This window comes from Pseudophryne corroboree, chromosome 6 (genome assembly GCF_028390025.1).
Source record: "Pseudophryne corroboree isolate aPseCor3 chromosome 6, aPseCor3.hap2, whole genome shotgun sequence".
Taxonomy (NCBI): Eukaryota; Metazoa; Chordata; class Amphibia; order Anura; family Myobatrachidae; genus Pseudophryne; species Pseudophryne corroboree.
In genome coordinates this window covers 631,661,125-631,679,607 of record NC_086449.1, presented here as the reverse complement: position 1 = coordinate 631,679,607, position 18,483 = coordinate 631,661,125, and the positions used below count along the sequence as shown (strand labels likewise).

Below are 18,483 nucleotides of genomic sequence, written 5' to 3'. Positions count from 1 at the left end.
GACATGCCAGAGATGGATTCGACACTTATTTCATACAGTACATAATTATGTTAATATCAAGTGCCAGACATCATGATGATTTAAAATGATATAATGAAGTAATGTCATGTATGTGTATTATTTGAACGAAGCCAGATAGACCTGTCATATTTACTATTAAAGCAACCAGATTAATGTGTAGATTCATTTGATACTTGTTATTAAGTTGTAGGACATTGCAACAAATAGTTATGATTAAATGTATGTAAGCTAAAATCACTTTTTATAGAACAATAGATATTCCAAACAGGTAGTGGACAGGAAGCTCAGGCCAGCCCTTTGGATGTCTTCAAGGCGGAACCTGTTTAGCATATACAAATAGACTAGTGACTCATCATGAATGAGAAAGTCCCCTCCCCCAAACTAGATAACACATTGCTGATCACACAGTAGGCAGTTGCTGTTTTGTCTGAGACGATGATGGAGTTCCTGCATGATTTTACAGAGAGAGAGAGAGTGATATGGAGAGACAAATATATATGAGAAAGATAATGGTATTGTATGCTGGCCTGTAACTGTAACTGTATGTATTAACTGCTTACTGTATAAATGGTAATCATGTAATTATGTGTATACTGTACATTGTAATATATTGAATCCATATCCTTTTAATAACAAATATATACATCAATGAGCTTTGGAACTCAGATAATGTGTGGGTGTATTGCTTTCTCTTATGGGATGCAGTGTTTTGCTATGTATAGCGCACATTCAGGGCACATGGTAATAAGAGGTGCAGGCGTTTACAATATATATTAGAGTGGGCATTTTAAATATTTGTGAGAAAGCAATTTGGATTTCACACACCTAATATAAACCTTATAGGAATTATGTTGATAAACTTATAGAGCGCTTCGCTATTGCTGACCTAATCTCTTTTCACGTTTCATCCCCAACAGGAGAGCCAAGGTCCAAATCCCACGCAATTTTGTGGGAGGGTAGAAATGGTGCCCATATCTGTGGACTGTTATAAACAAAGCCGTTCAAAGTATGTAGGAATATGGAGTGAGCGGGCAATGGGTAAAAAAGAGCTGACAAAGATGTTGAATAATACTAATGATATTGATAAAAGCAGGAGTGAGGCAACTGACTTTTGAACTGGATCTCTGTAAAGGACAGTGGGGCAAAGCTACCTAAGACATGCCGAAACCTGATAATGCCAGCAGCTTAACATGTCAAAGCCATGCGGGAGAATTCACCAGGAGAAAAAGAAGGGTGATGCCACAAAGGGGTCTGAGGGGAATTGTACTCAGATAATGCATATTTTTTTATTGACAATGTCCCAAATAGAGAGAGTGAGTGCAATGGTAGAGACTGAGAGGGCAAACTTTGGGTTAAGGGATCATAAGAGCCAAGGGAGATGGGACACAGAGTCCATCCCAACCAGATTGCTCCCCATCATCTCTTTGTGCCCCATGGGGAATGCCAGGCAACTAGTTCGCTAAGCCAGGTAATTTGGTAGTTCCGAGAAATCATGGATAAACCCAATCCCAATCCTCCATCCTTTGCCCAGGATTTCTCTACGAAGGTGAGGCTTTCTATCACTCCAAATAAACTTGCAGTAAGAGGACTGAAGTGCAGAGAGCACCCAAGAGGGGACTGTAACAGGGAGCGTCTGGAAAAAATCTAACAATTTAAGAAGGAAGTTTATCTTGATGGCGTTAATCCTCCCCACCAAAGATTTAAAGTGTTTCCACCGGTCAGAGATATCTAAAGTAATAGCTCTGAACAAGTGGGGATAATTAGCCTTAATACAGCTGGTCGAAATGTTTAGTTATATGAACCCCAAGATACTTAATAAAGTCCATCCGCCAGTTCATATCGAAATTCAATTGCAATTATTTTTTTAGAGACTCCGATATGTGCAAATGCATGATGTCAGTCTTGTCATGGTTAATCTTGTAACCAGAGATATGTCCATACAGAGCCAGTTCCCAAGAAAGATTCGGTAGAGTTGTCAAAGGTTTGGTAAGGAGCAGGTGGAAAAAAGACAGTAAAGGTACTCTCATTTTTTTGGGGGCACTCTTAATTAATAAATTAAAACGTAACTTTTATTTTTACAGTAATAAAATCAAAGTAATGCTCATTGCTTAGTACAACACATTATACAACAGAAATCAATTTCTACTGCTCTTCCTCCACCCCTAAATACAGGATACTAGAATGGACCTGCTCACTTGCTTTATACTCTGCTGTCAAACCACACGTAATATACCCAATTCCTTCTGATCTTGGCAGTAAAAACTTGTTGGGCCAGGTTAGTACCAGTGTTGATAACACCTGGGAATACCTGGTACTGCAGGTCTCATTAGGTGCTTAGCAAGAAGCAACAGTCCACTGGCATGATACTGTTGAGGTCTTTCACTGATCAACAGTATCCATTCTTGTCTTTTCCCTCTCCGTCCTTCCCTTTAATTTGACCTATCCTGGCAAAAGTTTGGTGGACCAAAAGGTCTGGTTTTTCCTTATAATTGAATAAGTATTTCAGAGACACTTGAAGAAGCTCAAATAAATACTACCATTACTCTGCCATTTTATAGCTTTATGACATATATATCTACTGCTGTGATGAACTTCTGTTTAATAAGCAATTTATCTCTGTGATATATATCTATTGGTATGAAACTCTACTGCTATGTGAACAACTGTATGATCATTGATTTATTGATTACACACATAGGACACATTGTGATATTACCTAGTGATATGTAACACTGTACGTGGGACTTTGTAAGGGAGACTACTGTATGTGTATTAAATCACACTGCTATTTTGTGACCTATTCTCTGATCATTTACGTACTACAATATCAATAACTGGCAATAATAGATTAAAAGAATCATCTTTTACTTGAAAACCCCTTTTTCAGTTATTGATATATATCTATATTTTGCGTGCTACTTGGCAAAAGTATAGCTACATATACTGATCTGAGATTACGTACTGGTGTAGCCTCACATTATATATTTTTGAAAATTCTTTGTTGATTCCTGTCCTATATGGTGTTGTACTATGCAATGATTTTATTACTGTAAAAATAAAAGTTACGTTTTAATTTATTAAGAGTGTCTCCCCGAAAAAAAAAAAAAAACCAAGAGTACCTTTCCTCTCTTTTTTCCCCTGCTACCCTCTGGGGTGCACCTCCACATGAGAGATGTCTGTCTAATAACAGTGACTTTCTATATTTGACTGAAATTGTGGATGTATTATAACATTTTTGAATCATATATACTGTAACTCAGCTGCACCAAAAAACAAAACCAAATATTGCGCCCAGGCGCTCACAAAACAAATATGCACTTCCCTCAGATTTTTGATGCAGTAGATCTGGGGGTTTCTTCCTTTCAATTTTCAAGATGTATTCATATCATACTTGCCTACCTGACCCTCTCCATGAGGGAGAAAATGCTCTGTTCCTGGACTTTCCTGGTAATGTATGATTGCCATCACCTGTGGTGAAACACCTTTCTTATCAATTAACTAGCTCACCACAGGTGATGGCAATCATACATTACCAGGAAAGTCCAGGAACAGAGCGTTTTCTCCCTCATGGAGAGGGTCAGGTAGGCAAGTATGATTCATATGCATGAAAGAAAACACAAGACATACACCCCGATCCTCGTGTATTACTTTGAGGTGATATTGGTATTCACTCTATGCAATTTCCCATAGAACAGTAAGAAAGTAACGGGGAGTCCCCCCTTCCAGGACACTTACAACAGTGCAGAGGGAACACGCATATAAATAAGATCTTTGTGGTTAATCATCCATCACCATGTGAGCAAAGAATACCGGGGTTGCCCCCTATATATGGCACTCACGATTTTGCTGATACACAATATGCACGTAAGGTGGGTCTTTTCTTTTCCACTCCTTATTTTAAAAGGCCACGCACGTTTTCCGAGTGGTTAGAGGTAGTAAGATGTTATACAGAAATAACGGGGCCCCGTTAGTCTGGTCTCCTTCAATCTCCACAAGGGTACGTGTATCCGTCCAGTGCAGGCCTCCCCACCAACGCATTTCGACCCGTGCCAGGGTGTTTGTCAGCTACCTGGGTGTTTAGCTTGTACACAGATTACTCCCCTCCCACCCTTTTCCCTTCCAACGTTAAAGGTTTGGTAAGGGTAAGGAATACGTTGTCGGCAAAAAGTTAAATTTTATAGTGGGATTCTATGACCACAATGGTTGTAATTCCGAGTTGATCGCAGCAAGAATTTTGTTAGCAGTTGGGCCAAACCATGGGGGTAATTCCAAGTTGATCGCAGCAGGATTTTTGATAGCAACTGGGCAAAACAATGTGCACTGCAGGGGGGGCTGATATAACATGTGCAGAAAGAGTTAGATTTGGGTGGGTTATTTTATTTCTGTGCAGGGTAAATACTGGCTGCTTTATTTTTACACTGCAAATTAGATTGCAGATTGAACACACCACACCCAAATCTAACTCTCTCTGCACATGTTATATCTGCCTCCCCTGCAGTGCACATGGTTTTGCCCAGTTGCTATCAAAAATCCTGCTGTGATCAACTTGGAATTACCCCCCATGTGCAGTGCAGGGGAGGCAGATTTAACATGTGCAGAGAGAGTTAGATTTGGGTGTGGTGTGTTCAATCTGCAATCTAAATTGCAGTGTAAAAATAAAGCAGCCAGTATTTACCCTGCACAGAAACAAAATAACCCACCCAAATCTAACTCTCTCTGCACATGTTATATCTGCCCCCCCCCACCCCCCTGCAGTGCACATGGTTTTGCCCAACTGCTATCAAAATTCCTGCTGCGATCAACTCGGAATGAGGGCCAATATACGAGATGTCTGGGTTAGACCTTATTTCTCATACGTCCTAGAGGATGCTGGGGTCCACTTCAGTACCATGGGATATAAACGGTTCCGCAGGAGCCATGGGCACTTTAAGAGTTTTTCAGAGTGTGAACTGGCTCCTCCCTCTATGTCCCTCCTCCAGACCTCAGTTTAGAAAATGTGTCCAGGCAGACTGGTCGCACTCCAGTGGAGCTCTACTGAGTTTCACTGAAAGACTTTATGTTAGGTTTTTTATTTTCAGGGAGACTGCTGGCAACAGTCTGCCTGCTTCGTGGGACTTAGGGGGAAGAAGTAGGAACCAACTTCCTAAAGAGTTTCATGGCTCTGCTTCTTGCTGACAGGACACCATTAGCTCCTGAAGGGTACTGAACACTAGCTGCAGCTACGTGCTCACTCCCACAGCACGCCGTCACCCCCCTAACAGAGCCAGAAGTCAGAAGACGCGTGAGTATTATTACCGGAGATCTGCAGAGAGGGATCACTGTCATCGTGACAGCTGAAGGTACCGCGCAGCGAACGGGAACGCTGTGCGAACATGCTATCCATAACACAGTGCACAGCAGGGTGCGGGAAAGGGGGGGGGGGGGGGGCAACATGAAACCTACTCTCACTGCCAAAAGGTAGCATACTTTGTATTTACACTGTCCTACACATCCGCCAGTATAAATATCTATTCTAAAGCTGAGGAAAAACACTCCACTACAAGGGGCGGGGCTTCTTCCTCAGGCAGCCAGCACACTGCTCAGCGCCATTTTCTCCCAGTAGCTGCAGGGCAAGAAATGCTGATCCTCCTCTCCACTTCTGAATCAAGTATCAGGGTGCAAAAAAGGGGGGGGGGGGATTTAATATTCGGTGCTAAACCCTATTATTCATAATAGAAAGCGCTTGAAGATCTCTGTGTACAAAGTATGCGACACAGGGATTTTGTCTCTGTGTACAAAGTACGCGACATGGGGATTTTTTCTGTTGGCGCTGAGTTGTGAACTGGCAATTCCTTTCTGTGTCCTTCTGACATACTTTACTGTGGGTCTGTCCCCATTAAGCCCCGGAGTGTCTGTGGTGTGATTGTGCACGTGTGTGACATGTCTGAGGCAGGGAGCTCTTCCCCTGAGGGAGCCATTTTAGGGACACAGAGTTGTAATGTGGTGGCGCTGCCGGCACACCACGAGCCTGAATGGGTGAAAGAATTACGTGATAGTGTGAATCATATCAGTAAGAGATGGGTAAGTCTGAGTCTCATGCAGAAAACTGGAGAAAATCCGTGGAAGATGTGATTTTTAATAGTTCTGCCTTTTCATCCACAGGGGACCCCTCTGGGTCACATAAAAGGTAATTTACACAAGTTGTACAGACTGATAACGACACGGACTCTGATTCCTGTGTCGACACTAGTGATTCCAGGGGAATAGATCCAAAGTTAGCAAAAAACATACAATACATTATTATTGCTATAAAAGGAGGTGTTAGAAGTTACGGAGCCCCCTCCTTTACCACAGGAGAAGGCTTACTTTTGTAAAGAAAAGAAAATTAATGTAACTTTTCCTCCATCTCATGAGCTGAACAGTCTCTTTGAGGAAGTCTGGACAAATCCTGAGAACAAATTTCAGATTCCCAAAAGAATTCAGGTAGCTTACCCTTTCCCTGCAGAGGACAAGAAAAGATGGGAGTCACCCCGTTTTAGACAGTGCCCTGTCACGGTTAACAAAAAAGGTGATTCTCCCTGCGCCTGGGACGGCTTCACAGAAAGAGCCGGCAGACCGCAAGTTGGAGAATACATTGAAATCTATTTATGTGGCCAATGGGACACTACTCAGGCCTACCATTGCCTGTGCGTGGGTGCGTAGTGCTATTGAAAAGTGGTCAGAAAACTTGTCATCAGACATTGACACAATAGACAGAGACGAGATACTCCTAACGTTAGGTCATATCAAAGACGCTGCTGCATACATGCTAGAAGCCATGAAAGATATTGGTCTCTTGGGATCAAGAGCCGCTACCATGGCAATCTCAGCACGGAGGGCGTTGTGAATTCGCCAATGGAATGCTGACGCAGGTTCCAAAGGAATATGGAGGCTCTCCCGTATAAGGGCGAAGCCTTGTTTGGAGATGGGCTGGATGCATTAGTTTCTGCGGCTACCGCAGGTAAGTCGACATTCTTGCCTAATGCTCCTGCGCCGGCGAAAAAGACACATCACTCTCAGATGCAGTCCTTTTGGCCCAATAAATACAAAAAGGGAAAAGGTTCCCCTTTCTTTGCGGGTAAAGGAAGGGGAAAAGGAAAAAAGTCTGCAGCGTCTACAGGATCACAGGAGCAGAAATCAACTTCTGCTTCTGCCAAATCTTCAGCATGACGCTGGGGCTCCCTTGCGGGAGTCCGCTCAGGTGGGGGCCGTCTGAAACTCTTCAGTCAGGTCTGGGTTCAATCTGTCCTGGACCCGTGGGTCTTACAAATAGTGTCCCATGGGTACAAACTGGAGTTTTAAGACATTCCCCCATGCCAGTTTTTCAAATCGGCCTTACCAGCTTCTATCCCGGACAGGGAAGTGATAGCGGCAGCAATACAAAAATTGTGTCAGGATCAAGTTATTGTCCTGGTTCCCTTGTCACAACAGGGAGAAGGGTTTTATTCAAGCCTTTTCGTAGTTCCGAAGCCGGATGGCTCAGTCAGACCGATTCTAAACTTGAAAACTCTGAATCTCTACCTGCAAAGGTTCAAGTTCAAGATGGAATTCCTGAGGGTAGTGATTTCCAGTCTGGAGGAAGGGGTATTCATGGTGTCAGTGGACACAAAAGATGCCTACTTACATGTTCCCATTTATCCTCCACATCAAGCTTATCTGAGATTCGCGATACAGGGTTGTCATTACCAATTTCAGACATTGCCGTTTGGACTCTCCAGGGCACCGAGGGTGTTCACCAAGGTGATGACAGAGATGATGGTCCCCCTTCGGCAGAAAGGAGTAAATATAATTCCTTACCAGGACGATCTCCTGATAAAAGCGAGATCCAGGGAAAGGTTGGTGCAGAACATTGCACTTTCCCTGACAGTACTTCAACATAAATTTTGGATCATAAATTTTCCAAAGTCACAGTTGGAACCGACGACAAGATTGTCCTTTCTGGGGATGATACTGGACACAGAAGAACAGAGGGTATTTCTTCCAGTAGAAAAGGCTCTGGAAATCCAGAGAATGGTCAAACAAATTCTGAAATTAACAAAAGTGTTGATTCATCAATGAATTCGGTTGTTGGGAAAGATGGTAGCGGCCTACGAGGCCATACAGTTTGGCCGATTCCATGCCAGAGTATTCCAGTGGGACCTGTTGGACAAGTGGTCTGGATCCCACCTACACATGCACCAGAGGATAATCCTGTCATCCAAAGCCAGAATTTCGCTCCTGTGGTGGCTACACAGTTCTCACCTACTAGAGGGACGCAGGTTCGGGATTCAGGACTGGGTCCTAGTAACCATGGATGCAAGTCTCCGAGGCTGGGGAGCAGTCACACAGGGGGAAAGCTTCCAAGGAAGATGGTCAAGTCAAGAAGCTTGTCTTCACATAAACGTTCTGGAGTTGAGAGCCATTTACAATGGCCTTCTACAAGAGGTACATCTTCTTCAAGATCAACCCGTACAGATCCAGTCGGACAATGTAACAGCAGTCGCGTACATAAACCGTCAGGGTGGAACGAAAAGCAGAGCGGCGATGGCAGAGGTGACAAAGATCCTCCTCTGGGCAGAAAGACATGCAAGAGCTCTGTCGGCAATTTTCATTCCAGGAGTGGACAACTGGGAAGCGGACTTCCTCAGCAGAAATGATCGCCATCCAGGAAAATGGGGCCTCCACCACGAAGTCTTCACAGAGGTGACAGGTCTTTGGGGAGTTCCTCAAGTAGACATGATGGCATCTCGTCTCAACAAGAAGCTTCAGAGATATTGTTCCAGGTCGAGAGACCCTCAAGCAATAGCAGTGGATGCACTAGTGACCCAGTGGGTGTTTCGGTCGGTATATGTCTTCCCTCCACTTCCACTAATACCAAAAGTTCTCAAGATCATAAGAAGAACATGGGTTCGTGCGATCCTCGTTGTCCCGGACTGGCCAAAGAGGGCTTGGTATCCAGATCTTCAGGAGTTGCTCATAGAAGATCCTCGGCCTCTCCCTCTTTGCGAGGACCTGCTCCAGCAGGGGCCATGCGTATATCAAGACTTACCGCGACTACATTTGACGGCATGGTTGTTGAATGCCAGATCCTAGCCCGAAAGGGTATTCCCAAAGAAGTCATTCCCACTCTGATTCAGGCCAGGAAAGGGGTAACGTCTAAACATTACCACCGTATTTGGAGAAAATATGTGTCTTGGTGTGAATCCAACAAGACTCCAACGGAAGAGTTTCAGTTAGGATGTTTTCTCCATTTTCTCCAGACGGGTGTGGATGTGTGCCTACGATTGGGGTCAATCAAGGTCCAGATTTCGGCCTTGTCCGTTTTCTTTCAGAAACAATTGGCCTCCCTTCCAGAAGTTCAGAACTTCGTGAAGCGGGTTCTGTACATCCAACCTCCATTTGTGCCTCCTGTGGCACCATGGGATCTTAACGTGGTGTTGCAGTTCCTTCAATCGGATTGGTTTGAACCTCTCCAGGAGATAGAATTGAAGTTTCTCACTTGGAAAGTGGTCATGCTGTTGGCTTTGACATCCGCAAGAAGGGTGTCTGAGTTAGGGGCCTTGTCTTACAAGAGCCCTTACTTGATCTTCCATGAAGATAGGGCTGAGTTGAGAACTCGTCAGCTATTTCTACCTAAGGTGGTTTCTTCTTTCCATATAAACCAGCCTATTGTGGTGCCAGCGGCTACTGACACCTTCGATGCTTCAAAGTATCTGGATGTGGTCAGAGCTTTGAGAATTTATGTCACAAGAACAGCTCGGATACGGAAAACAGGGGCTCTGTTTGTCCTGTATGCTCCCAACAAGATTGGGTGTCCTGCTTCTAAGCAGACTGTTGCGCGCTGGATCAGAGGTACGATTCAGCACGCTCATTCCACGGCAGGATTGCCGTTACCGACTTCGGTAAAAGCCCATTCACTAGAAAGGTGGGCTCATCCTGGGCGGCTGCCCAGGGGGTCTCGGCATTACAACTTTGCCAAGCAGCTACTTGGTCAGGGACAAACACGTTTGCTAAGTTTTACAAGTTTGACACCTTGGCCGATGAGGACCTAAAGTTTGATCAATCGGTGCTGCAGGGTCATCCGCACTCTCCCGCCCGTACTGGAGCTTTGGTATAACCCCATGGTACTGAAGTGGACCCCAGCATCCTCTAGGACGTATGAGAAAACAGGATTTTAATACCTACCGGTAAATCCATTTCTCCTAGTCCGTAGAGGATGCTGGGCACGAAACCCAGTGCGTACTTCACCTGAAATTATTTTCGTTGTAGTTACACAAGTGTTGTGTTAAAATTATTTTCAGCATGTTGCTGCATTGGTTCATGCCCGTTGGCATGTGTTATGTTGAATGCCATGTTGTGCGGCATGGTTGAAGTGTGAGCTGGTATGAATCTCACTGTTAACTTAAAAGTAAATCCTTTCCTCAAAATGTCTGTCTCCCTGGCACAGTTCCTTTACGGAGGTCTGGAGGAGGGACATAGAGGGAGGAGCCAGTTCACACTCTGAAAAAGTCTTAAAGTGCCCATGGCTCTTGTGGAACCGTCTATACCCCATGGTACTGAAGTGGACCCCAGCATCCTCTACGGACTAGGAGAAAAGGATTTACCTGTAGGTATTAAAATCCTGTTTTTACAGGCTAGAAGTTTTGTGACAGGGGCAAATATAAGGGGCGAAAGAGGACAACCCAGTCTGGTGTCGTTAGTAACTGTAAATGAATCTGAGAGAAGTCCACCTGTCAATACTGTAGTGGAGGGGTTGTGGCAAAGAGCTTTAATGGCTTGTAAGAATTTGCCCGCAAAACCAAATTGAAGGAGGGTGCAGGTCACGAAGGGCAAAGAGACCCGGTCAAAGGCCTTCTCTGCATCCATCGCCAGAATCAGTGAAGGCATTTTGAATGAATTAAGAGGAAGAGTAATATCTATTGTGTGACTGGTGTTGTCAAGTGCCTGCCTAGAGGGCACAAAGCCCACTTAATCTGGGTGTATCAGGGTGGGGAGTATAGGGTTCAGCCTAATGGCAAGAACTTTTTCAAAGAGTTTTAAATCATTGTTCAAAAGTGAGATAATAGTTAGAGTCCAGGGAGGGCTTCTTGCCTGGTTTTGGCAGGACTGTGATTTTATCCCTAGTTGTGTCTGGGTGAAAAATAATTGCCATCTAGTATCTGGTTAAACATAGCTGTTAAATGTGGGAGTAGGGATAATTGGAAAGTCTTATAATAGGAGAAGGGGAGTCCATCATGGCCTAGCGCCTTTAGAAGGCTTTTGTGTTTTAAGGGCGTTGGAAACGTCCTCCTGTGTAATAGCGTGTCCTAGAACAATGCAGGTAGAGGAATCCACCGAGGCAGGGCGCAAGAGGCGAGGTATGCAGAAGTGGAAGGGGGTGGATCATCTCCTGAGCTGGACTGTTCTTGTAGATTACAGAGAGAGTCATAATAGTCTTTGAAAATTATATTAATATCAGTTGGGTTATACCGAAGAGCACCAGTGTGAGGAGGCAAGGGAAAAAGGAAAGAGTTAACCCTATTGCCCAAATTGTGTGTTCTTAAATTGAAGCCCTCAGTCTGCAGAAGTCACACACAGGAAGTCTGCCAGAAGCAGACAGCAAGGGGGTGTTCCTTCCCCTCTGGAAAGACTGGCAACACGATCTACCAATCAGAAAGGAGGAGAAAGAAAGAACCAGCAAGGGGGAATTGCGGGAGTCAGGAAGTGGCTGGGAGAAAGAGGAGTGTGTGGGGAGGTGAGGGTACACAGGTAGACTCACTGGAGGTTGGTGTGTCGTCCCCTCTCAGTGTCATCAGTGACTAGCCACCCTGTGTGCCCTGCTACAGCTGTCATTGCTGCCCAGGACTGGAATAGATATAGAGCAGCTGGTAAGTACTTTGCTGAACTCTGAGTGGACTTTAGTAGTATAATCCTGCTTGCTGTTCACTAGATTTCTGGTTCTCTCTGAATAAAGATCACCTTGTTTTCACTGTATTCCTCTTTGCTGTGTGAATCCTGAACCCAAGGATACCCAGGTCACCTGGTATCCTCACAACCAGTATGGTCTTGAATAACAGGTATAGCCAAAAAGGCCTTGCGGGCTTTGAGGCTGTTGGCGAGCAAAGTGTCCCCCTTGTTGCTTTTTTCATAGAAGTGTTGGTTGAGCCAAAGAAGAGTATACTGTTTTTTTCTGAAATTATCACATGAAGTGCCGATGTAGCTGAAAGAAGCCTTTTGTATAAGCTTCACTGGGGGCGCATTTGTAGAGTGTTTCAAGCTGGTGGACCATGTCAGTGAGATCGAGAGATGCTATTATGTACCTTGTTCCTACGGATAGTATAAGATACTGTATGATATGCCGTCGAACAACTGACTAAGGGCCTCCCAAACCAAGTGGGTGGGAGCATGAAGATTCTTGAATGTTAAAGGAAAAGTAATCGTCTATGACCACTTTAATAAAAGCCTGGAAATTAGGAATTTTAATGAGAGTTTCATTGAGCTGCCAAGTAAGCTTACAGACCGGATTGTCGAGAAGGCTGAAAGTAGAGGTGACAATGAAAATGGTCAGACCTTGGGTTAGAAACAATTCCAGAGCCCAACAGATGTTTGCAAGAGAGGGGGACAGAAAATAACATTCCAATCCGAGAGTGGGTGCCATGAGGAGGTGAGTAGAATGTGTAATCTTTGGATGAGGGGTTAAGAGCGAGCCATGTGTCAAACACTCCAGACTTCCTGATATGCTTGTTAAGGAAACGCAATATTGGGGGGGAGTGTGAGTGGGCCAGAGGGGCAGATCTATCTAAAGCGAGGTCCAAGACGCTATTAATGTCACCCCCTAAAAAAGATAGCCCTTCTGCTGTTTACGTAGCAAAGAAAATAACAAGGAGAAGAAATGTTGGTGGCCTGTATTGGGGCATAAACATTAGCTATGGTTATGTCTGGGTGTCCCAATCTGCCAGTTAGTATGAGAAATCTGCCATTTAAGTCCGAGCAGGTAGAGCGTAGAACAAAGGGTAGTTTATTGCTAATCAAAACAGCAGCACCATATGCTTAGTAGCGGCACAGGATTGCAACACAATGGAGAAGCGTTTAGACTGCAGGGAGGAATGCACTTCCTGTTGAAGATTTATGTCCACGTTGACAGAGCGGATCGTGTGGAACTGTGACCATTTCCGGAAATATAATAATTTCAACATTCACAAAGGTAAACTCTAATTTAATGTGGAGAGGGGGCCTGGACTGCACACCCTAGCTTCTTATGTACTACCTTTCTGGGACTTGGTACTACAATGTAGGAACAAGAGTGCAGGTGCACCATACACCATTAAAATTATAATTATAACAACCATCATATCCGAGGTTCTTGGCATATATTGGCAATATATGAGCCTGCCCACCTGCTTCACAGTGACCTTGTCGGACAGAGCAGAGCACCCCCAAATCATCCCAGGCATACCACCCCAGGGCATTACACAAATGGGAGATAGAAGTAAAAAATCAGTGTTAAGCAAGTGAAAGAGGCTGCTGAGTGTTAGAAAGTGAGGTTAGCTGATCAGTGTTACAAGTGTAAAAGATATGTGAAAAGTGCTACATAAATAAAAACAAACACAGGGCGATATAGGTGTTAGAAATCCAGGGAGCCCCATGCCCAAAAAGTTCACCCAGAGACTTTCTATATAATTTTAAGGATCTTACCTATGGCTTGTGTGCAGTCAGCATATGTTAGTTCCCTGTTTAAAAGCCTGAGAGGCAGTGGGTGCGGTACTAATCCAGATGAGGGCATCCCAAGCTGTGATGGGGGGAGATTGTGAGAGCCCCTGCCACTCTGCTGAGGTCAGCAGAGCAGCAGTGTATAAATGCTACAGGCACAGCACCTATTCAAGGGAGACAGAGGGACTGGGGGCATGGCCAGCAACTCACAGAGCACTAGCCATGCCCCCACAGTGACAAAAATGGGAGGTGTGGCTTGTGGCCGTGGCATTCCCATGAAGCCACGTCCATGTTGCAGAGGTCACGCCCCTTTTTTGGTCATACATGGCAAAGACACACAAAGGAGTTAGATGTTGGGAGATATGCATTGATTTCAATAGTGATCCCTACATATAATATGGAATAACAGGTAATATTTTACTTTACTCTTTTATATGTAAGGAGCCGTAATTTCCACGTGTGTGTGTGTGTGTGTGTGTGTGTGTGTGTTTGTGTGTGTGTGTGTGTGTGTGTGTGTGTGTGTGTGTGGCATGCAGTTCAGCTCCAATTTCAAATAGGGGAGCCACATCAACTGTCACCAACTGCCATTTCAAACTGAGTCACTGGCAGTTGGTGTGCCTCCCCTATTTGAATTTTGAACTGAGCTGCAGCTTCACCATTCTGGAGCCGCCTCTGGTGGCATGGTGCTTTTTGCTTTGGCTTTTTGCCTATGTTCTGAAAGGAATTAAACACCATGTGGGTCATTCCGAGTTGATCGCTAGCTGCCGTTGTTCGCAGCGCAGCGATCATGCTAAAAATCAGCATTTCTGCACATGCGTATGCTCCACAATGCGTATGCGCATCATACGGGTACAAACTCGTTTGTGGTTTTGCACAGGTTCTCGCAACGTTTTCATTTGCACTGGCGGCTGCAAGAAGATTGACAGGAAGGGGGCGTTTCTGGGTGGCAACTGACCGTTTTCAGGGAGTGTTTGCAAAATTGCAGGGTGTGTGACGTCAAATCCGGACACGAATAGGCTGAAGTGATTGCAAGCGCTGAGTAAGTCTAGAGCTACTCAGAAACTACACAAACTGTTTTTGCAGAGCTCGGCTGCACAAGCGTTGCACTTCTGCTAAGCTAAAATACACTCCCCAGTGGGCGGCGGCATAGCGTTTGCATGGCTGCTAAAACTAGCTAGCGAGCAATCAACTCGGAATGACCCCCCATGTCCCTTTGAACCTGGATTTATATGAGGCTGAAAAGCTACAGCACCAGTGCCTGATTATTGTGCTTGCACTCTGGTTGTTCCTGGTCTCCTGTTTGACACTTCCTTAAATTACACCATGGGGGTCATTCCGACCCGTTCGCACGCAGCGGTTTATCGCTGCGGTGCAAATGGGTCCAGAATGCGCATGTGCGGCGGCCGCAATGCACGTGCGCGACGTTGCCCGGTGACAGGGGTCGACGGGTTACGTCGCGTCCTGCGATGGAAGCGCAGAGCCGACCGCAAAGAAGACTAACAAGAAGAAGACGTACCTGGGCGGATTCGGACCGTTGGAGACCGTTTTTGGGGAGTGGTAAAGAAAACGGAGGCGTGTCCAGCAGAACAGAGAGCGGATGTCTGACGTCAAAGCCGGCTCCAGCATCGCAGAGATCGTCGCACAGGGTAAGTAGATATAGGGCTGGTCTTTTTCTGCTTGAAATTTTTTTAGCTTAGCAGGGCTGCACAAGCGATCGCAACCCTGCTAAGCTAAAATACATTCCCCCATAGGCGTGTACTAGTTGATCGCAGCAGCAGCAGCAGCAAAAAGTTGCGCTGCGATCAACACAGAATGACCACCCATGGCTCCGATTTTCCTGGCTTTGCTCCTGGCATTCTCCTTTATTATTTCTTGGCTACCAGTGACAGATTCCTCTCTCCTGATTTTCATATATATTATTATTGACAAGTTACTACATAGTTTGATGTAATAGGACATATTGATTTAAAAGGTACTGAATATTTTAACTGATACTAATTAATTAGTCTTTATCTGGTAAAACACAACCTTATTGGTTATTGCAAATGTAAATACCAGTATAGGAATGGGTGTAGACTTTATGGGTAAAAAAAGGCGTTTTTTCATTTTTTTGTAAATTTTTTTGGGTGGGAGCTATTCAATTTGCCACTTTTTTTGCTCCCGAAAAAATATAAATTTTCAGGTGAAAATAAATAGAATTGTGATAAGTTGATGGACCTATGTTTTCACTGTTCGATTGGCAAAACTGGGCTTTTTATCTGGGATTTTTTTCAGAGTCTGCTGAGGTCCCCCCAAAAAATCCCAGTTAATAGCTGCTGGCGGCTGCACTTCGAGGCTAACTGTATAGCCCCAGGGGTCCAATTATCGCATAGTACATTACCGCGGCTAATTGAATTACCCCCTTTATCTGTTTCCTTCTAAAGAAAGTGTAGTTTACACTGAAATGAGTTAAGAAATTATTCCGAATGTGACATGTAACCAATTTACAACAAACAAATGTTACATGTGGCTAAAACCTCTGATAACAAGAAAGCTTCCCATGCCTGATGGACCGCTTGATATTGTATTACTATCTAAATAAAATAAATAATCACATTGGACCTGATTGTGAGTCACATGTAATATGGTTGCAATTCAGGATGCCCATAGCGATTGAAAATCCTAAGCATTCACAGCGCCCCCAGTCTTAATGACACAAGAGCAGCCACCACCATTATCAATGGCACTTACACCTTCCCCATGCTAGGTGCAGAAGATGCAACTGAAAATGGCATGCACAACTCGCAAAAATGCAATTAAGAAGCAGGGTCAGTACACAGAAGTACAATATGGGAGCATACAGATAGTAGTCAAAATAAAAAGAAAGCGGTCAGAAGCGTGTGGTGTCTCATTCCAATTTCCATGGGGTGTGCACAAGAGCAGGCTTAAAGGACAATCACCTAGCACTGACTGCTAGTTGAGATCTCACTATAAGTATTAGAGGGGGATCCGGATTTAAAGTCGACAGTAAGTAGGTCGACAATGTCTAGGTCGACCACTATTGGTCGACAGTAACTAGGTCAACAGGGTGTCTAGGTCGACAGGGTCTTTAGGTTGACATGTTCTAGGTCGACAGGTCAAAAGGTCGACATGAGTTTTTCACCATTTTTTCTTTTTTTGAACCTTTTCATACTTAACGATCCACGTGGACTACGATTGGAACGGTAATCTGTGCCGAGCGAAGCGGTAGCGGAGCGAAGGCACCATGCGAGGGGACGTGGTGCACTAATTGGGGTTCCCGGTCACTCTACGAAGAGAACGACACCAAAATAACATGAAAAACGCATGTCGACCTTTTGACCTGTCTACCTAGAACATGTCGACCTAAAGACCCTGTCAACCTAGACACCCTGTCGACCTAGTTACTGTCGACCAATAGTGGTCGACCTAGACATTGTCGACCTAGTTACTGTCGACTTTCAATACCACACCCTATTAGAGGACATGGCTCCAATCACCGCCAGGTTAATAGGAAGTGCATGTGCATATACTTTTACACCCTGTCCATCTTAGCCTTCAGGTAATACTCTGGAATCTATGAAAGTCATATCACCAATCAATTTGTCAAAATAAGTGGCACTAGTACAGATTTAGTGCATAGGTAGTACATCGCTGACTGTGACACAAATGCAATGCATTTAAAATAAGATAAAAACAATTAATTGCTATAGAACAGGGGTGGCCAACCAGTCAGAGACAAAGAGCCAAGAAATCTTGTTAGGTACATCAAAGAGCCGACTTCGAGCTGAAGGCGCACTTGCAAAAATGGGGTGTGACCTTGTGCCTGCTAGGCCACGCCCCTGGTATAAAATACATTGAAAAAGCCAGATCCAACATAAAATACAATGAAAAAGCCACTTCTACATCAAATAACTGAAAAAGCCAGATCCGCATAAAATATATTGAAAAGCCAGATTCACATAATACACTTCAGTTCCCCATGTGTCACTCCAGCCATCACCCGCCTGTGTCACTCCAGCCAGTACCCGCCTGTGTCACTCCAGCCAGCTCCCCGTGTGTATTTGGCTCCCTCAGTTCTCAGTCTACGTAGTGCTGCTGCATGTCTGGCTGGAGTGCAGCAGTTTACAGATCTCTTGTGGTCACGTGACTTTGAGTGTTGGGAGCCGCATTTGAATGAAGAAAGAGCCGCATGTGGCTCAAGAGCCACGCGTTGGCCACCACTGCTATAGAATAATTGAATAATATAGTATAATTTTATATATCAGGCAAATACAAACAGCTGCCATTTTGAGACCTGACACTGGAACAAGATCATGGAAAATCATATGTAAAATAAAGATTGATTATCTTTAGTACCGTAAATTTTATAAATATTGTCGGATTTAGAAGAAGAGGAATGTTTTACGCTATTGTGTTTTTACCCTTGAATAGGTATGTTCACCCTTGTTATATTAACATTCTTCATGGCTATGTGTGGCTTTTGTGGCACATTATAAATAAATGATAATTAAATCATAATTGTAAAAATAAAATCTCCAATCTCTACACTAATGTGGTGTAAATTTCTACACTTCAACAAATGCCTGGCGCAAATGCTACAGGTTTTGAGTAGAGATGTGCGGCGGGCACTTTTCGTGTTTTGGTTTTGGATCTGGATCCTCGCACGTGTTTTGGATCTGGATTGGTTTTGCCAAAACCAACCTTTTGGGTTTTGGTTTTGGATCTTCAAGATTTTTGGAAAAAAAACAACCCACAAAAACAGCTAAAATCACAGAA

At 44.3% G+C, this 18,483-nt stretch overlaps 1 pseudogene; it reads left to right on the top strand.

The window, feature by feature from the left end:
• Nucleotides 1-2,226: 2,226 nt before the first annotated feature.
• LOC134937491 (5S ribosomal RNA) lies at nucleotides 2,227-2,344 on the top strand (annotated as a pseudogene).
• Nucleotides 2,345-18,483: the final 16,139 nt, after the last annotated feature.